The sequence below is a fragment of the Petaurus breviceps genome, unplaced genomic scaffold (genome assembly GCF_028583685.1).
Source record: "Petaurus breviceps papuanus isolate PSGF00001 unplaced genomic scaffold, PetGlider_PUasm1.0 225, whole genome shotgun sequence".
Lineage (NCBI taxonomy): Eukaryota > Metazoa > Chordata > Mammalia > Diprotodontia > Petauridae > Petaurus > Petaurus breviceps.
The window spans coordinates 302-21,917 of record NW_027185889.1 but is presented as its reverse complement, the minus strand read 5'-3'; the positions used below and the strand labels follow the sequence as shown (position 1 = coordinate 21,917).

Genomic DNA, 21,616 nt, shown 5'->3' with positions numbered 1-21,616 from the left:
TCAGCTCCAGGCATTTTCTCTGTCTGTCTCCCATATCTGGAATGCTCTCCTTTCTTCATATCCAATTGCTGCCTTTCTTTTTTCTTTATATCCCAACTAGAATCCCATCTTATACAGGCCAGATTTTCCAATCATTCTTAATTCTAATATCTTCCCTTTTTAATCGTTTCTTATTGATTCTGTAGATAGCTTGACAATTTTTGCCTCTTTTTGTATCCCTTACATTTAACGCAATGCTTGGTGTATGAAAGGCTTTTAATACATATTTACTAACTGATCATTTTTCCCTAAGCCAATTGATTCTCCACAGAGTTACAAAAAGAAACTTACTGAATTACAAGTCTGTGTTTCTTTCCAACTCAATAATTTTCAATGCTTCAAGTGCAACATTGTCAAGTATACTAGGTATTTTGGGACTGCATATGTCCTGTAACAACATTTTCAAAAATTAAACCATTTTCTTTCTCTCCAAACCTACAGTCACCCAACTTGCAACCGTGATGTCGTCCCTGATATTCTTTAATCTACATAACCCATCAGTTGGCAAATCTTGTCATTTGTTCCTTCAAAATGTCTCTGAAACATCTAATTCAGGCACACACTGGAGCTTTCTTGGATTATTGCAATAAGCTCATAATTGGTATCCCTGACTCAATACTCCCCATTTCCTGCTATTCAGCTATTTCTAAAAATAAAAACATAAAACTAATCATCTTATTTTCCTACTCAGAAAACTTCATTGACTCCCTATTAGCTCTAAGATAAAATGCAGACTTGTCTACTTGACAATTAAAGCCCCTTACAGCTTGGTCTTAAGCTACTTTCATAGTTTCAATGCACATTACACTGATCGTCACACTATGGGACTGCAACTGGTCTTGTTATGTTTCCTCACAAATAACCCTCCACCTTCCACAACTGAATTTCTACTGACTCTCTCCTGTGGATGGAAATTATTATCTCCTAACTTTCCTCATTCAGAATCTCTGTATTATTCAAGATAAAGCTCAAATGCCAACCATTGAGGTCTTTCGTAATTTCTTCAGCTGCTAATTCTCCAAACCCCCCACCCCAATCACCTTATATGTATTTTTTATAGCCAGCTAGATTGTAAGATGTTGGAAAGAAGATTTTACATGAACTTTTTTATCTTCCAGAGACTAAAATACATTAAGTAATTTAATATTTATTGACGGTTTTATCTCCTTAAGAGTTAGTATTCTCTCTCCAAATTGACTTCTCCTTGTAAAGTAGGATTCATGGCAAATGTGGAATTTTACATGTGCAGTTCCTTGTGCTGGGGAGGCTAAAGATGGAGAACGGCTGAACTACAATGTGATGTGACAATCAAGTGTTCGCACTAGGTTCAGCATCCGGTGTTCACAATATCAATGTCATGAACCTCTAAGATGGATGAGGGGCTTGGTTTTCTTAGGTGCAGAGAAGGGGAGGGAATTGACCAGTTGACCAATGCCAGAACACTCCTATGAGAAATGGCATCAGTCCCATCAGGCATTTATATGTAGTCTGTGTGACAAAAGGAGACTTAGGCTTGAAGAAAAGGAAAAAAAAAAAAAAAGAAAAAGAGGGAAAACACTTGAGAAAGTGACAATGTAAGAATATTAAGGAAGAAATAGTTTTCTGGTTTTCTTTATTTAATGTTTCTATAAAAATATTGTCTGTGTATATACACATTCTTTCCAAATAATCTATTTTATTTTTACTGCAATTTCTTATAAATGCAGAAATTTTCTGATTTTGAATGCTGTCAGCTTGAAAAAAAAATTTTTAATGAAACTTTTAAATTTAACAAATATATGCCTTGGAGTTTGAAGTACAGAATTATGCTATGCATATCCCCAAGTCTCATTCAGTGACACCTGAAATAAGAAATTCTAGACTGTTTTCTTATCCTATTTTATTATAGTGTTTGAGCTTTTTGACTCTTGAATTATTCATATAAATTCTATTTTTAATTCTAATTATTCCATGATTCTTGAATTATTCCTATAAATTCTATTTTTAAGGTCAGATGTTTGATGTATGTTATTCATATAGTCTTTTAGTGGTTTTACTTTTTCTTCCTTTCTGTCAATTTTTTTTCCTTTTTAGTACTTTTGAATTCTAAATTTTTCTCTCCCACATGCAGCTTCTACTTTTTTGGATGGATTCTGTATATTAACTTCAGTTTTTTCTACTCAGTTCTATGTGTTTGTGTATGAGATTCTAGCCTTAGCTGGATTTTTAGTATTTTTTCATCAGGCTCAATATCCATTTGTTTCTAGCTTACAAAACCCATTTTCTGAGCTTCCCTAAGATTACTTCTCATTAATCTCCTCTCCTTACATTTATAATTAAGCAGAGTCACTGTCTGCCTTTTCTAGTGGCATTGGTATTGAGGTGTCAGGCTTAGAAAGAGGGACTACTGCTGCTTTCAGTTAGCTAAGTTACATTCTTTTTTAGTTTTATTGGGCTTAACATCATCAAGTATGGGTATACAAAATTTGATGGGAGTACAAAAACTGAAAAAGGAATCTATCAAAAATAATTGCTGGAGTCCTACAAATTTTATGTGTGTGCCAAAATTAAGATCATCAACCATCTTAGGTGTTGGATTCACCTGTAATTACTTGATATCTGTCATAACTTTTTCTTTGGAAATTTTGTGCACCTTCCAAAAACAGTCAGTGAAGATGTTTGGAACTCCTATTGAGATCCTTGCACACCACTACTTTCATCATTCAGGGCACATGAGTGTAAAAAGAAATAAATGAGAAAACTACAAGGTAAAGTCATCGTCCCTTATTGACAGTGTATTTCCAAAAATGTTCTTCTTTTGAATGTTATAAAGTCAGGGAGTCAATTGCACCCTAAAATTGCTAAAAGACATAAAATTTCTTGCCACATTTGGATACTTGTGTTCGGTATCTAATAATAATAATAAAATTCTCATTTTGCCACTGTTCCCAGCTGATAATCCGTACTTGTATGAAGCCATTGAGTTGGATTTCACTTCTAATTTTCACTTATGACATTATTAGAAGTTGAACTTTTATTCATTGTGCCTTATTTCAACTATGGAAGAAGCAATAATTATTAGCAAAGAAGAAATATCTTTTATGTTAAATAAGTAACTGAGCTATCAAGTTACCTTCTCTAACCTATACAGGCAAGGGATGAATACGCCTTTATATGATATTACTTTGATTCTTAACAACATTGCAGGAACATCAAATTATTCAAGGGACACAAAATACCAGAGTTCGAGGGATTTTCAAAAACAACATTGAACCATAGCATTCCTTGGCACACATAGTCAATAACGACAGTTAGCATTTGTAGAGCTGTGCTGGTCTGACTCAGCCAAAAGCTGCTGCTATAAGACTTTAACTCAACATTGCAGCCAAGGAACGAATTCATAATATCCCCCACCCACTACAGACTCAAAGTGTTTCTGTAAGAATAAAACACACAAAACTCTTTGAAAAGCTTAAAACTCTGTATGGATAACAATCGTGGTGGTGTTGAATAACAAATAGATATTTGTTCTTTTCTTCAGAATTGTTCATGTTATAGCTCTGAAATATATTGCATTGGAGATGTTGAATAAATCACTTCATCTCTCCATGTTTCTGGCAATTCCTTAAAACTGGTGGTAGAATAAAAGGTGCCAAATTCCATTGATAAAAGGAGTTACGTCTCTGAGACTTCCTTTTATTAGGAAAAACCCCCATTCTTTTGAAGTCTTACTCTTTTAAAAAAGAGTGAAGAACTAATCCCTAAATGCCTTTTAAAGAGTCAACTCTACTATGGATTTCTTTTAAGCACACTTTGTTAGGTCTAGCTTCTCTTGAAGATACACATAGACTCAATAATAAAGACAAAATATTATGGTCTACCTCTTTGCAAGACTTTCAGTAGCTATAGTTTAATAATGAGGAAACTAAGTCAGACAGGTTAAGTAACTTTTCATGAGTTTGAAGAGCCAAGTAAATTTCTGGAGCAAGATTAGAACTCACATTCAGATCTTTCTAATTGGAGATGCAGTACTTTATGTGCTCTGCCACACCTACTTCAGAGAAGGAAGACAAGTGGTAGATGCAGGTACAACATGTGGTTGGACTATAATGTCTATGCACGACTCCAACTCTAACATTTATAACGATATCTAACAAAGAGTTCATTAAAGCTATAGCATTATTTCAGTACTTTATATCTTTCCTGATCATTTTATAATTATAACCACAAAATAGTGTTGAATATAAAGGGAGACAATAGTCTGCTACATTCAGAAAATATATTACAAAGGGGCTAGTTCAATTTTAATTTGGTTCCCTGAGTACACAGTGACATTTACTGAGGGTATATTGTAGGGAAAATCTATAAACTGAACTTTATCTACATTCAGTTCCCAGGAGGAAATAAAAAGTAGAGTTTGGAAGTGGGACTACACAGATCAGCATATCTTCACATTTGTGGAGCAGCATTCAGGTAGGTGCAATGTAACATGCCAAAAATATCCTTTTTCCTCCTTATTATCCCAACACATGAGTTTATTAGGTCCTTTAGGCATTCTTAGTTTTGAAGGGAGAGAAATAAACAAAAATTGTCTCTAGAGAAATTGGTCTTCCTCTAATATCTGATATTTGTAGTCCGAGAGCTCTCTCACATGAAGTAGTCTTTTCCACACCACAATTAACTATTTTTCTTTCCATTTTTGTATTTTTTCTTTTCTAGGTGCATGTAAAAGGGAGAACATGATACCTTTCAGACTCTAAATTGATCTCATGTTTTCTTTTTACTTTTTAATAATGTTTTATTTTTTTCAAATGTATATATATAATTTTAATATTCACGATTTTTTGTCCTTCATTCTTGAAAAAGAGAACAAAGAAATCACTATGTTAGAGTCAAAGTACCATGTGTTTGACTGGCTTATCAGACAAGTATGAGCTTGTAAAGCACTACAACAGGTAAGGGGTAAATTATCTATATGAACATTAAGAATGAAGATGACCCTTTTGCAGTAGAGATATTTCTTTTGAGCTGCTAGAATTCTGTTTTGCTCTTTGAGTAAAGCACCTTCTTTGATGTACTTTTGTCATTCTGAATGGTCCTGTGCCAATGTCTCCCATGTGTCACAATTGATTCTAAAACTCTGTAGAGATCACATGATATTGTCCTCATATTATTTTTATCTGATCTCTATCAGCACTTGCCTTGTATGAGTTTTCTGTAAAATAATTTAAAAAAAATAAAATTCTGGCATTTGAACAGACACACAGAGTTGTGCTCCGTGCAACAGAGTTTGAACTGCCATTCAGCTTAAGGAAGTATCTTGGGGACTCACTTTGAGAAGTGTTCTGTGATTTGATCTGAATTCTGGGAAGCCGTTGTTGAGAGTCCCCCGGCTTTGAAAAACCCAGAATGTGGAAACCCAGATGTTGACTGGGTATGGATGTAATGGTTGGACAGTTTGGAAATCTGTCTACTTGATGTTTCTGTCTTGATAATTATGCCTGTATACTTTGAGGTTCGGGGTGCTGACCTTTTCTCCTGAACAAGGTAAATGATATATATCTGACTGATTAAAGTAAGCTTGTTAACCCCCCCCCCAAAAAAAGGAAGTATCTCACTATACACTATCTTATCTTGTCAGGTCATCTTCAGAATCTTCCCAAGATAATTCAGATGGAAGTGATTCAGTTTCCTGGCATGGTGCTGGTTTATTATCCAGGCATAAAACAATGAGGACAGCACAGTAGCTGTGTAGAACACCTTTCTCCCAGAACTTCTTTTGGGGTTTCCGAAATACTGAGCCAGGTTATATCCCTGGAAAGTATATTGCCAATGTAAGTGTGTATTGATTTGGTTTTAGATTTTTTTTGGATTTGAATGTTTCCTGCAGGGACTTATTTCATCCAGAGCAATACATAATTTTTTTTTTGTTCTTGGAATTTTTTCCTGCAGTTGTCAAGCAACAAATGCCATAACAATTTTTCCTAAGCTTTTTCTGAAGTCACTCTGGCTTTTGGGTAGATGACCATCTTCCAGTTGAAAGATCAATCTATCAGAGGACTTTATTTGTAAGAGTCTTGACAGATAATGACTTAAGAGAGAGAAAACACTTTGAGCTTGTCACAGAACAAAGTATATCCCTTAGAGGAAGCATGTTTTAACTCGTCGAGCATAACCACTCTTTGCCATATAACCCAAAAAATTTCTGTCTGCTTTTGTATAAAGAGTAAATACAAGCAGGAAACAGTACAAAGAATTTTGTCACATGAGAGGAAATTAATGGCTTTCAAAACCTGTAGATAGCATTTTTCATCATGAATCTTTTGCAATTGTCTTGGATCATTTTATTGCTGAGAATAGCTAAATCATTCACAGTGGATCATCATAAAATATTGCTTTTACGCTGTACCATGTTATTGTGTTCTGCATGAGATTTTCATTAAATAAATTTCTTGGAGTTTACATAGTACAAGGTTTTATAACCAATTTAAATTTCTATGAGAAATTTTACTTTTTAATCTATGCTGAAATTAATCGTTTATTAAACTGTAAACTCTATGAAGATAGAAAAGTATCTTTTCTAAATTCTTTATCTCCTCCAATGCCCAGCACAAGGCTTTGTACCTAGCAACTAATTCATAGCCTAGGTAGTCGAAAAAATTATTAATGAAGCTATTAAGCCTTGGCTTTGTCTAGAGCATTGTGCTGCTTATTATGGGAGACACATTTTGAATGAAATAGTACTCCCTATCTTCATGGAGTTTATAGTCTAGTAGTTTAAGACTTCCTTACTGCTGCCTCCATTATCTTAGAAAGCCGTATATTGTCCTATATGTTCCAGGATGTCAAGTACAAATGCAAATGCTCTAAACTATGCCACATTTTTATTTCAACTCCTTAGATGAGAAAAATAGTTATCCTTGCTTGTAGAATCTTAATACATTTATAAAAATCCTGAAGTCTGGCAATCCAAAATACTCATTTTAAGTACTAAATATTTTCAGTGCATTTATGAAATCTTCAAATCTTAGAACTGGATGGGGCCCTACAGGTCTACAAACCCAATATACACCAAGTGCATAAAAGAATCCCTGTGTAACATCTTCTCATTTCTTTTATGGTTGAAAGGGAACAGATATCATCCTATATAACCTTTATCTGGACAAAAATTCCATTTTTTTTTTGCCTAATAGGTATGTGGTCATCCAGAAAAACAGTTCCAATCATAGGGAATTCATAACCTCTGTTAGTTTTACTTCTGCGAAGGAAATATAAGGAGCTCATAAATCGATCCTTGAGGAAAGAGGGGGAAAATGGACTCAATGAACATCCAATATTGACTAACTTACAGGAAACTAATACATTCTTATAGATTGCAGTGATACATGGTATAAATATAACAGAGCTAGTATTACTACTAGTAATGACTAAATTCAAAGGAACAGTATGCCAAACCAACAAGCTTCAATTCAAAAAAAAGAAGAAAAAGAAAAAGCAACTCAATCTTGGACAGTAAAGAAAAATACATATCGAAGACAACTAGAATTTCCTTGAGAATAGAGATCGTTTGCATCTTTTTTCTATCATTAGCTTGTAAAATCATATATCACAACTTCTTCAGCCCTTCCCCATTTGATGGGCATCCCCTTAATTTCCAATCTTTGCCCCCAAAAAAGAGCTGGAAAAATTTTTGTACATATAGATCTTCCTCCCACTTCTGTGATCTCTTTGGGATATAACCCTTGAAGTTGTAGTGCTAGGTCAAAGGGTATGAAAATATTTATATTTATGTTTTTAACCCTTTAGGCATAATTCCAGATAGCTCTCCAGAAAGTTTGCATCAGTTCACAACTCCACCACCAAAGCATTAGTGTTCCAATTTGTCCACAATTTGACCGCATCCTCTCTGGCATTTGTCATTTTCCTGTTTTGTCATTTTAGTCAATATGTGGTAACTCATAGTTTTTTGATTTGCATTTCTCTTATAATTAGTAATTTACAGCATTTCTTCACATACTTATGGATACCTTCATTTATTTCACTGAAAATTGCCTCTTCATATCCTTTGACCAGTAACAATTGGGGAATGACTTGTATTCTTATACATTTGACTCAATTCTCTCTACATTTTACAAACAAGTCCTTTCTCAGAGACATACGTTATAAAAATTATTTGCCTACTTCGCACCTCACTCTTCTTAATCTTAGTTACATTGGACTGCTATCCCTGATATTTTTATTTCAGCTGAGGCACGTGACATATAATACAAGTATTATTATTTGGAATCACAATTAATTGCAAAAAATGTTAGTTATATAATTACAATACTTCAAAGAATACCTGAGTAATTCGCATTTTCATCTCTCACTTATATTGAGTTGCATAGCGCACATTGATTATATTTGGTGTACTTCCTTGGAACTCAACAGAATCAAGGAGCTCATTGAAGATCTTTTTTTTGCTTGTTCTTCTTATCTAGACCTCTTAAACATACACATTGCATCTCTTCTACTTGCCTGTTTTCGCTTAAATTGATTATCCACGATTTCTGCCAATGGAAACAATGGGAGCAGATGAAACGAAATGACAAACGAGTAAAAGCAACTGGTTGGCACTTTACAAGGAAATATAGAGGGCTGAAGGAACTGTAAGCACAACAGTGCTTAGAATTAACGTACTTCAAAGAATACCTGAGTAATTCTGTTGAGTTACAAAGAAATACACCAAATATTCTCCATAAGGTCCGTAAAGGAAAATCTAAGTCAAAGAGGACAACCCCAATTTCTCAGGAGTTCTTTGAGGTAATACAATTCTAAGCACTGCTTTGATTACAATTCCTTCGTCCCGCAACATTTCCATTTGACACCCAGACCATTTACTGCTACTCCATTAGCAAATTGCGTTTTCCTCTGCTCCCTTTGGTTTGAATGGCAGAAAAGATACATACTCATTTCAAACGAAAATAAGCAAAATTAAAGATTTGAAATGGAAGTGTTTCAGAGATCTAGTTAAGAGGAAACAGTATAATAAAGATCTTTGATGAGCTCCTTGATTCCTTTGAGCTCCAAGGAAGTACACCAAATATGCTCCATGTGGTCTGTAAATAACAATCTAAGTCAAAGAGGACAACCCCAATATCTCAGGAGTTCTTTGAAGTAATACAATTCTAAGCAGTGCTTTGATTACAATTCCTTCGTCCCGCCACATTTCCATTTGACGCCCAGACCATTTACTGCTACTGCATTGGCAAATTGCGTTTTCCTCTTCTCCCTTTGGTTTGAATGGCAGAAAACATACATACTCATTTTAAATGAAAAAAAGCAAAATTAAAAGATTTGAAATGGAAGTGTTCCAGAGATCTAGCTAAGAGGAAACAGTATAATAAAAATCTTCTATGCGCTCCGTGATTTTGTTGAGTTTGACAGAAATACATCAAATATTCTCCATGTGGTCTATAAATGACAATCTACGTCAAAGAGTACAACTTGAATTACTTGAGTTCTTTAAATGGTTACAATTCTTAGCACTACTTTATTTACAATTCCTTCATCCTGCCACATTTCCATTTAAAGTTCAGAGCATTTACTGTTACTCCTTAGGCAAATTGTGTTTTCCTCTGCTCGCTTTGGTTTGAATGTCAGAAAAGATACATACTCAATTGAAACAAAAACAAGCCAAATTAAAAGCGACGAAATGGAAGGGTTTCACAGATCTCGCTAAGAGGAAACAGATGAGCTCCTTGATGCTGTTGAGTTCCAAGGAAAGAAATCAAATATAATCAATGTGAGGTATGCAAGTCAACATAAGGGAGAGATGAAAATGCAATATACTGAGGTGTTACAGATGAGTTTCTTGATTCTGTTGAGTTCCAAGGAAATTAACTAAATATAATCTATATGCACCATGCAAGTGTAGCAGCAAGCACCCCAAGCATCCCCAGGGTTTGCTGCCCATACAGTTTCCTGGATCTGCCCCGATAAAGGAAAGCAACTCAAAATGGGTCAACAAGCTCACTCCAATCATTCAGACATATATCGTCTACCTCGTTCAGGGGAAAAAGGTCAGCACCCCGAACTTCAAAGTACACAGGCAGAATTATCAAGACAGAAACAGACCAAGTAGACAGATCTCCAAACTGTCCAACCACCACATTCATACCCAGCCAACATCTGGGTTTCCACATCTGGGTTTTTCAAAGCCGGGGGGGGGGGGGGAGCCTGGACAACGGCCTCCCAGAATACAGATCAAATCACAGAACACTTCTCAAAGTGAGCCCCCAAAACAAAGCCACACATCAGGGCTTATATAGCCTTCTCCTGGCTCAGAGAATGTAACAACCTTATTGACCCACTGGCCAATCAAAAAGTATCCACTGAAAAACAAGCCTCCCACCCCAGGCTTCAGGTGCACTTTAGCCTAGGGGCTGGGAAGATCTTCCAAACCTGCATTCCCATTACAGCAAGTCAACCTAAGTGAGAGATGAAAATGCAAACCACTCAGGTGATCTATGAGGTACTTGAATTCTAAGAACTGCTGTGCTTACAGTTCCTTCAGCCCTCTATATTTCCTTGTAGTGTGCCAATCAGTTGCTTTTACTCGTTTGTCATCTCGTTCCTTCTGCTCCCATTGTTTTCAAAGGCAGAAAATGTCCTTAATAAATTAAAATGAAAACAGGCCAGAGGAGAAGACATGCCAAGGAGTATGTTTAAGAGATCTAGATAAGAGAAAACAACATAATAAAGATCTTCGATGAGCTCCTTCATTCTGTTGAGTTACAAACAAATAAACCAAATATTCTCCAAGGCTCTGTAAATAACAAAGTCAAAGATCTTCGATGTGCTCCTTGTTTCTGCTGAGTTACTGGTAAATATACCAAGTATACTCAGTGTACTCTGTAAAAGTCGATCTAAGTTAATAATGAAAAGGCAAATTTCTCAGGTGTTCTTTGAAGTAATTGAATTCTAACCACTGCTTTGTTTAGAGTTCCTTCAGCCCTCCATCCTTCCATGTAGAGTCCAGATCATTTGCTTTTCCTTTTCTAGAAAAGTGCGTTTTCATCTGCTCTAATGGGTTTCAGTAACAGAAAACCTACATACTAAATTTAAACGAAAATAAGCCAAAGTAGAAGAGATGCAATATATCGGTTGTAGAGATCGAGAGAAGAGAAAACAGCATATCAAAGATCTTCATTGTGCTCCTTTTTTCTTTTGAGTTACTGCTAATATAACAAGCATTCTTATTGAGCTCAATAAAAGTCAATGAAAGTCAGTGAGGAAAACAGGAATTTCTCAGGGGGTCTTTGAGGTACTTAAAGTTTAAGCACTGTTTTTCTGACAGTTCCTTCAGCCCTCCACATTTCATGTAGTGTCCAAACCATTTCTCTTTCCTCCTTTGGCAAAGTGCGTTTTCACCTGCTCCCCTGTGATATACCATTTCTATCGCCTTGGTGTCTGAAACGCATATATTCACTCTCTTCTTCTTTGACTTGTTTTACTTTACATCGATTATATAGGTATTCTGCTATTGAAACCAAAAAGAGCAGATACAAACATAGTATCCTAAGGAGTAATAGTAAATGGAATGGACTCTACAGTTTCATATGGAGGGCTGAAGGAACTGTAAGGAAAGCCTTGCTTAAAATTCAATATTCTTTGACTTGTTTTAGTTCTGTGAAGACAGTTGGTATATTGGCCAGTAACTCAAAAGAAACAGAGTATAACGCAGAAATGTGATACACCGTTTCTGTCGCTTTGGTGTCTGAAACGCATATATTCACTCTCCTCTTTGACTTGTTTTAAGTTACATCGATTATATAGGTATTCTGCTATTGAAACCAAAAAGAGCAGATACAAACGTACTTTCCTAAGAAGTAAATGGAATGGACTCTACAGTTTCATATGGAGGGCTGAAGGAACTGTAAGTAAAGCCTTCCTTAGAATTCAATGTTCTTTGACATGTTTTAGTTCTGTGAAGACAGTTGGCATATTGGCCAGTAACTCAAAAGAAACAGAGTATAACGCAGAAATGTGATCCACCGTTTCTGTCGCCTTGGTATCTGAAACGCACATATTCACTCTCTTCTTCTTTGACTTGTTTTAGTTTACATCGATTATATACGTATTCTGCTATTGAAACCAAAAAGAGCAGATACAAACGTACTTTCTTAAGGAGTGATAGTAAATGGAATGGACTCTACAGTTTCATATGGAGGGCTGAAGGAAGTGTAAGTAAAGCCATACTTAGAATTGAAGTACTTCTAAGAACTACTGCGAAATTCGCGATTTCAATGTTGACTTAGATGGAGGGTCTTAGAGTAGTGTGAAGACAGTTGGTATATTGGCCAGTAACCCAAAAGAAACAGAGTATAACGCAGAAATGTGATCCACCGTTTCTGTCGCCTAGGTGTCTGAAACCCATATATTCACTCTCTTCTTCTTTGACTTGTTTTCATTTACATCGATTATATAGGTATTCTGCTATTGAAAACAAAAAGAGCAGATAAAAACATATTTTCCTAAGGAGTAATAGTAAATGGAATCGACTCTACAGTTTCATATGTAGGTCGAAAGGAACTGTAAGTAAAGCCGTGCTTAGAATGGAAGTACTTCAAAGAACTACTGCGAAATTCGCGATTTCAATGTTGACTTGGATGGAGGGTTTTAGAGTAGTGTGAAGACAGTTGGTATATTGGCCAGTAACTCAAAGGAAACAAAGTATAACGCAGAAATGTGATACACCGTTTCTGCCGCCTTGGTGTCTGAAACCCATATATTCACGCTCTTCTTTGACTTGTTTTAGGTTACATCGATTATATAGGTATTCTGCTATTGAAACCAAAAAGAGCAGATACAAACGTACTTTCCTAAGGAGTAATAGCAAATGGAATGGACTCTACAGTTTCATATTTAGGGCTGAAGGAACTGTAACTAAAGCCTTGCTTAGAATTCAATGTTCTTTGACATGTTTTAGTTCTGTGAAGACAGTTGGTATATTGGCCAGCAACTCAAAAGAAACAGAGTATAACGCAGAAATGTGATACACTGTTTCTGTCGCCTTGGTGTCTGAAACACATATATTCACTCTCTTCTTCTTTGACTTGTTTTAGTTTACATCGATTATATTGCTATTCTGCTACTGAAACCAAAAAGAGCAGATACAAACATAGTTTCCTAAGGAGTAATAGTAAATGGAATGGACTCTACAGTTTCATATGGAGGGCTGAAGGAACTGTAAATAAAGCCATGCTTAGAATGGAAGTACTTCAAAGAACTACTGCGAAATTCTCGATTTCAATGTTGATTTGGATGGAGGTTTTTAGAGTAGTGTGAAGACAGTTGGTATATTGGCCAGTAACTCAAAAGAATCAGAGTATAACGCAGAAATGTGATACAGCGTTTCTGTGGCCTTGGTGTCTGAAACCCATATAATCACTGTCTTCTTAGCTTCTTTTAGTTTACATTGATTATATAGGTATTCTGCTATAGAAACCAAAAAGAGCAAATAAAAACGTACTTTCTTAAGGAGTAATAATAAATGTAATGGACACTACAGTTTCATATGGAGGGCTGAAGGAACTATAAGCCGTGCTCAGAATAGAAGTACTTCAAAGAACTACTGCGAAATTTGGGATTTCAATGTTGACTTGGATGGAGGGTTTTAGAGTAGTGTGAAGACAGTTGGTATATTGGCCAGTAACCCAAAAGAAACAGAGTATAACGCAGAAATGTGATCCACCGTTTCTGTCGCCTAGGTGTCTGAAACCCATATATTCACACTCTTCTTCTTTGACTTGTTTTAGTTTACATCGATTATATAGGTATTCTGCTATTGAAACCAAAAAGAGCAGATACAAACGTAGTATCCTAAGGAGTAATAGTAAATGGAATGGACTCTACAGTTTCATATGGAGGGCTGAAGGAACTGTAAGTAAAGCCGTGCTTAGAATGGAAGTACTTCAAAGAACTAGTGCGAAATTCGCGATTTCAATGTTGAATAGGATGGAGGGTTTTAGAGTAGTGTGAAGACAGTTGGTATATTGCCCAGTAACTCAAAGGAAACAAAGTATAACGCAGAAATGTGATACACCGTTTCTGTCGCCTTGGTGTCTGAAACGCATATATTCACTCTCTTCTACTTTGACTTGTTTTAGTTTACATCGATTATATAGGTATTCTGCTAATGAAACCAAAAAGAGCAGATACAAATGTACTTTCATAAGGAGTAATAGTAAATGGAATGCACTCTACAGTTTCATATGGAGGGCTGAAGGAACTGTAAGGAAAGCCTTGCTTAAAATTCAATATTCTTTGACTTGTTTTAGTTCTGTGAAGACAGTTGGTATATTGGCCAGTAACTCAAAAGAAACAGAGTATAACGCAAAAATGTGATACACTGTTTCTGCCGCCTTGGTGTCTGAAATGCATATATTCACTCTCTTCTTTGACTTGTTTTGGGTTACATCGATTATATAGGTATTCTGCTCTTGAAACCAAAAAGAGCAGATACGAACGTAGTATCCTAAGGAGTAATAGTAAATGGAATGGACTCTACAGTTTCATATGGAGGGCTGGAGGAACCGTAAGTAAAGCCGTGCTTAGAATGAAAGTACTTCAAAGAACTACTGCGAAATTCACGATTTCAATGTTGACTTGGATGGAGGGTTTTAGAGTAGTGTGAAGACAGTTGGTATATTGTCCAGTAACTCATGAGAAACAGAGTATAACGCAGAAATGTGATCGACCATTTCTGTCGCCTTGGTGTCTGAAGCGCATATATTCACTCTCTTCTTTGACTTGTTTTAGTTTACATCGATTATATAGGTATTCTGCTATTGAAACCAAAAAGAGCAGATACAAACGTACTTTCCTAAGGAGTAATAGTAAATGGAATGGACTGTACAGTTTCATATGGAGCACTGAAGGAACGGTAAGGAAAGCCTTGCTTAGAATTCAGTATTCTTTGACTTGTTTTAGTTCTGTGAAGACAGTTGGTATATTGGCCAGTAACTCAAAAGAAACAGAGTATAACACAGAAATTAAAGAATGAAAGAATTGAACCAAATTAAAGTGGGAAGCTCTTCATGCTACGTGAGTACATTTATGACAGACTTTTAATGAATCTTATGAGCACTTTTTTGGATTTGCACCATTTGGAAATTACCATTAGAAAAGGGAAGGGGGAGTAAACATGTATTAGGTACTTATTATGTGCCATGCACTGTGCTCAGTACTTTACAGATATTTGTTAATTTTGATCCTCACAACAGCCTTGTACTATTATTATCTATAATGTACTATTATTATCCCCATTATACATCTGAGGAAACTTAGAAGTGAAGTGAAGTGAAGTGACTTACCCAAGCTCACACAGCTAGTAAGTGTCTGAGACTGAATTCAAGTCTTCCTGACTCTAGGCCTGATGCTCTTCATCTACTATACCATTCAGCTGCCTCTCTTTAGAGTTGGAATGTCTCTGTTTAAAGTAGTATAATCATAATAATCTTAAGGTATAATCTGGTAATTTCATAACTAACATGTGACAGGGATAGATGGAATAAAAATAATAGATAGCCACTAAACTCACTTTTAACCACTTATTTTCAACTTCCTACCCAATTGTGCTTTTTGTTCTTCCTACATCAAGCCTCTCCCCATTCCACACAACAGCCAGTCTGATCACGTACACTCCACTACTTTACAAACTAAAATACTGTTTTTGGAAGTCAGAAGCCCTTTACAACCTGGTTTCTATTTACCATTCCAGGCTTCTTGTACATTCTTTCAAAGTCAGCTTCTATTTTGTATGTGTTTCTATGTGTACATGTTGTCTCCCTTGATAAAGTGAAAGCAGGGATTATTTAGTTTTGATTTTTATATGCCTTACCCTATTGATGCTTAATATTTCTTTTTTTTGCAGAATGGTCATTACTCAAAAGGCATTAAAAGTAGTTATTGCAGGCTTCAGACTTGCTTAGAGCAAATTTAACAGAATTTTGTTTTCAGTTCTTTAACCATCCTGTAGAAAAGATTAAATCTGAAAAAAGAGGAAAGGGACAAATCAGAGACATAAGACCATAAATAAGACAAGCAAGCCTTGGATAATAGCGAAGTAGTTATACTTTGGAATCTTTCTCCTTCCTAGTATTATTTTTTTTAATTCTTTTTTTTTCCTTCCTAGTCTTGGTAATAGGAGAGCATCAAAGTCATATCTTCACTGCAGCAGTTAGAAAGGAGGAAGTTGCATAATTTACTCAATATTCTTTCTGTCTTCACCTCATGCAATCTTCTTATGCATGCCTAACTTTGAATTTCTAAAATTTATATTTCCTGAACTTTAATCTTATCAAACAAACCATCTATAGTCAAAATTAATTCTCTGCCACCTTAGGGAATTAATATTTTCTGTCCCTAGGAGTGATTTGAAAAATATATATATATATATATATATATATATAATTTCATTTTATTCTCACAATAACCCTGTGAGGCCCTCTTATTCCCATTTTACATGTGACAAAACTGAAGATAACAGGTTAATGTGTCTTGAACAGGATATTTGAGACAGGATTTAAACTCAGGTTTTCCTGACTCAAAATCCAGCACTGTAGCCACTATGCCACAGTATCAGAGCCAAATCCATCACTTTACAGATGAGGAAACTGCAGCTCAGAAAGTTAAGTGCTGTTGCGTAGAGAAATGCACATTGAAACATCTCTGAGCTACCACATGAAACCTATAAGATTGGCTAACATGAAAAAACAGGAAAATGACAGATGTTGGCAATTATGTGGGAAAATTGGAACACTAATGCATTGTTACTAGTGATCCAATCATTCTGGAGAGCAAAGGGCTCTAAAATTCTGCATACCTTTTGATCCAGCAATACCACTACTAGTTCTGACTCCTAAAGAGAACGTAAAAAGGGGAAAGGACACATATGTACAAAAATATTTATAGCAGTTCTTCTTGTGGTGGCAGAGAATTGGAAATTGAGGGAGTGCCCATCAACTGGGAATGGCTGAACAAGTGGTGGTATGTGAATGTAAAGGAATACTATTTCATAAAAAATGATGATCAGGCAGATTTCAGGAAAACCTGGAGGGAGTTATATGAACAGATACTGAGTGAGGGGAGCAGAGCCAAGAGAACATTGTACACAGTAATAGCAACATTGCAGGATGACAACTTTGCTGCACTTTTCACAGCAATGCAGTGATCTAAGAAAATTCTGAAAGGGTCATGATAGAAGATGCTATCCACATCCAAAGAAAGAAGTCTGAATGCACATCGAAGCATACTATTTTCTCTTTTTTTTCTTTCTTGTGGTTTTTCCCTTTTGCTCTCATTCTTCTTTAAAAACATGACATGTATAGCCTGTGTCCGGTTGCATATTGTCTAAAAATTCTTAGTTTTAGCTTACATACTTATTAAGAGCAAAGCTCTAACAACCAATGAGCTGCTAAGAGAGAAGCTACTCAACTCCATAAAGGTCCTGGGCATAGGGGGAAAGCATTTTTTTTTTTAAATGTACTCAGACTCAAAAAATAGCAGGGTCAGAAGAGATATTAAAGATCATATGATGCAATGCAAAGCTTGACACATTTGTGCTATAGCCCTCAAATTCAGGAGGCAGACTAATTTATTATCTAAGTTAAATAATCACACATTTTAATCTTAAAAACAAACAAAAATCACAACCAAGGAAGTAGGAGAAAAAACACTGCAACAGGAGAACTTCATTACAACTCAACCCCAATTTGCTAAACTTATATGACTGGGGTATTTTGAGTTAATGGGGAAGGATGCCTAAATTCCTAATATGTATGTGAGTGATAGTGATGGGATCCTGAGGGACCTGTCTACCTTTTTTTTTTTCTTTTTAAATTGGGCCTTTCTAGTGCATTCAGGAGGGAGAGGTAGGGAGCTTTGATGTACTCCATTTTTCTCACCTGGGTCTGCTTAGGCAAACCTTCTACAACCTTAGCTTATCTGGTAGCTGGCATTACAGGTGAGCAATATTAAGCGCAGCCCCACCTTTCATTCTAAGGAGGCTGTATTCGGAAGGCAGAAGAATGGACAAATGGTATTTGCTAGTTTGTTTGTTTTTTTTAGAGGAAGATCTAAATAGGATAAAGTTTAGAATAGGCTTCTTTCCCCAATCTCAGAAATAAGTGCTCCTAAGAAGACGACCTGGGGCCAATACAATATAGTTCACTTATAATTAGGCATCCTAAAACATTCACTGCATCATACTGATTGAAAGTACCTTCTTGACTGGGAAAAGACAGAGGATACAACATTGATTATGAATGACTGAACTTAATGTCCATTTGTAATAGTAGGAAATGTGCAACTACCACTGTGAATCTGACCTAAGTGGTATGCTTGAGGGGCAGCACCCTGAGAATCTTTAGCTTTAAGCAACATCTGGTTATCTCCATGCAAGTTTTAGAGACTTGACTGTAGCATGAGCTTGTCTTAGGGGAATAAGCAATGATTTCCAAGTATAAAAAACTACTTCTACCAGCAGACTGCAATTCGTCTGTGATCCAGTAGACAAATCCTAGGGAGCTGCTTGAGGCAGAAGTCCAAGTGACTTGCTAAGGTTATACAACTACTGTCAGAAGTGCCACACGTAATATATTTTATACTTCTCAATATATTTTATACAATCTTATATATCTTAGTATATTTTACACAAATTCTTTATTTGTATCCCCAGTGCCTATTATAGTGCCTAGCAAGTACAAGTGCTTAACAAATGCTTGTTGTTTGACAAAATGAAAATCTAAAAATTGGAACTTCCTAAGCTATATTTTCAATACTTTGAAACAAGAAGTCACATAGCACAAACCAATCCAATGCTCTCATTCTATACAACATCCTCATAATGGACAAGAGTTCCAAAGTAAAATATAAATTTCTTCATGTTCACTTTTCATCTAGAGAGAGCTGAGTCAACTAAAATGCTAAATGCCCGTGGGATATAATGTACCTTGTGTTAAGACGTAATCCATTCAGAAGTAAACTTAAATAGATGCTAATAGGAATTTGTAGATTTAAATAAAATCAGTTCTATGATTTGCATATTGTGTGCAAATGTACATATTATATACCTACCTGATAATGGTTCAAGCAAAAACTGGTGGGTGGTCAAGAAAACATAAAAACTTGATGTAGTGGAAGGTCGAGAGGCTCTAGATTCAAAGGGGAAGCCGCTTGTGATCTCTGGGTATCAGCTTCCTCATCTATGACACTGCGGGAGGGGACAAGTCCTAGGAGCTGGTGGGGTACAGGGGACTGGGGCATGGAGAGGCCTCGGAGAGGAATACCCTTGAAGATTAAGAAAGGCATAACCTTCACGATGAAGAGAGAGAAAAGCGGGCCACGGAAGGGAAAGTCGGCACGTCGCGGAGCAGGACCGAATGGCGTGGGATGGAGGGGAGGGGCGGGGGGAGGATAAGGAGGTGTCCCTATTCCTGGACTCCCCCCAGCTCGGAGCCTGTCATTGAGGTCCTGCGGCTGAATGGCCAGGAGGGAAAGAAAGGCGGAGGAGGGAACGAAGAACTGGAAGTGGGGTTGGAGAGGTAGTAGGAAAAGATGGGGGTATGGCGCTTTTGGAGGAGGATCCGCCACGCTCACCCACCTGTCCCAGGCGTCGCTGGGCCTAGCCGGCTTTGGTGCTTGTGGCCGAGTGTCCCCTTGACCCTGAGCCAGCTGCAGTCCAGTCCTATCCCTTCCCTTCTCCTCCTTTTCCCTCGTTTCCAGGCCCCGCCCTCTTCCTCCTTCCCTCCTCCCACCTCTCCCCACCCACTCCAGCTCTAGAAAGCAGAGGCCGCCAAGCAGAACTAGCCGCAGCCCGAGGCTCCTCCTCCTCCTCCTTGTCGCTCACCTGCAACTTCACAGCCAAAGCCTTCTGGCGCTTCCTCCTTTCGTCGACTTACTTCCTCCTCTCAGAGGCGGGACTTCCGGTCTCGAGCGAGATGGAGAAAAGGCCCAGCGGAGGGGGAAGGGCTGAGCCTAGCCACGCCCCCTTTTTACTCTTCCTCCTCACTTCTCCTACCTACTTTTCCAGGTGCTGTTTGTTGTGTGGGGAGGCTTCAGACTGTTTGCACGTGGTTAAGAAGGAAAAAAAAAAGCAGTCAAGAAACCTCTGCACGAGTATTACGGGAGTGCAGTTGTAAAATCCCATCCCATTGGATTGGAAGCTCTTTGAGGGCAGGCACTGCCTTTGGTGGCTGTATCCCTGGCTCTTGGCACAGTGGTGTGCTCGTCCTAGGAGTTTAATAATGTTTATTGCCCAAATGTTGATCGATTGCAAACAGCTTCGTGTATCCTATTAGATTTTTAGCCCTTTGAGGGCAGAGGGCTCTTTGGCCTCTCTTTGCATCCCCGTGCTAAGCCCTGGGTCACGTAATACTCGTGTTGTCTAACCCATTACAATATAAGCTCATTCAGAACAATGATGATCTTCCTATTTGTGTCCCCTGCACTTAACACAGTGCTTTGGACATATAAGGACTTGATAAACGATTTAATCATTCATTCATTACTCATTCACCTTCCCCTCAACACTTCTGCTCCTATTCTGCAGGCAGACACCAATCATTCTGTTATTACTAAGCTTCCCTTATCCAGCTGCTTCGATCCCTTTCCCACTACCCTGTCCCCTCAATGCTAAAAATGACTTGTTTCACAATCCCCCATTTCTTCAAACCAGTAAATAGAGCTCTCTAGGAAGATTGCTAGGGCTTAGCTTATACCATATAAAGTCTCCTTATAAAACAATTATAAATACTACTGGACCATTCCCCCTTCTCCTGTCCCCAATTTTACTTTCTGACCAAAGTGTTTGCCTCCTGACCCTTTCAAGCTTATTGAATTAATCTTTTTACTTATCAGTTATACTAAGCCGAGCTATAAAATCACCTCCAGAGGCTTCTGAAGAGGCTCCTTTTCCTGTATGAAGAAGAAAACAAACAGTATTAGATAAAAGCATGCAAATCCCATCATTCAAAATCCCAGCACAGTTTCTATGAAGTGCCAGAAAGAAATGACATAATAACATTTCCTTTAATGGGTAAGAAAGCATTCAACTTCCCTCCCTTCTAAATAAAATAAGTGACTTTCCATATTCATTAACTCAGAAAAGTGGTAGAGAACTATCAACACTAAAGATATCCCTTGTAACTTTCACTTGTAAAATAAGAAAAATTTCCTGTTTTCAGGAGATAAGAGAAACTACTCAGGAACCAACCATATCAGATACTTCTTTCTTCAAATTGCCCAGACTGCTGGATTTTTGCGGAGTTGAAGATCTAAAAATAACAAAAATAAGAAGACATCAATAACAAATAAAGCCTCATACCAGTATCTTTTCTCTTCTCATCTAAAACATCATGGAGAAAAAACCTAAAACTGTATGTGGGCTAGAGAAATTCTGAAACTGGGAATTTACCATGTATTTAATTAAGTAATTTAGTAAAAAAAAACTTAAGATCTTTTTTTTAAGCATCTTACTAACAGGGACTGGATGGAAAATCCTCCTGCCAAATGTTTAATAATATATCGTGCACATTTCAGAATGTCTGGAAAAGAT

At 36.9% G+C, this 21,616-nt stretch overlaps 2 long non-coding RNA genes across 14 annotated transcripts in view; one reads left to right on the top strand and one right to left on the bottom strand.

Moving 5' to 3' along the window:
* LOC138166652 (uncharacterized) overlaps positions 1-5,674 on the top strand; it is a 59,597-nt gene extending 53,923 nt beyond the window's left edge. Inside the window, exons 4-5 of the long non-coding RNA XR_011169687.1 lie at positions 4,409-4,491; positions 5,660-5,674. This is a non-coding gene — a long non-coding RNA (uncharacterized lncRNA). The remainder of the gene's footprint in view (positions 1-4,408; positions 4,492-5,659) is intronic.
* The window catches only part of LOC138166651 (uncharacterized), a 59,444-nt gene extending 38,092 nt beyond the window's left edge, over positions 1-21,352 (bottom strand). For 12 of the 13 annotated variants that reach the window (XR_011169673.1, XR_011169677.1, XR_011169679.1 and 9 more), the window contains exons 1-3: positions 21,275-21,352; positions 20,947-20,976; positions 19,910-20,122 (exon numbers count right to left, since the gene is read on the bottom strand). This is a non-coding gene — a long non-coding RNA (uncharacterized lncRNA). Of the gene's footprint in view, positions 1-15,901; positions 16,052-19,909; positions 20,123-20,946; positions 20,977-21,274 lie in introns of all 13 variants that reach the window. The other variant, XR_011169683.1, reaches the window with a different exon arrangement.
* Between the last annotated feature and the right edge of the window lie 264 nt (positions 21,353-21,616).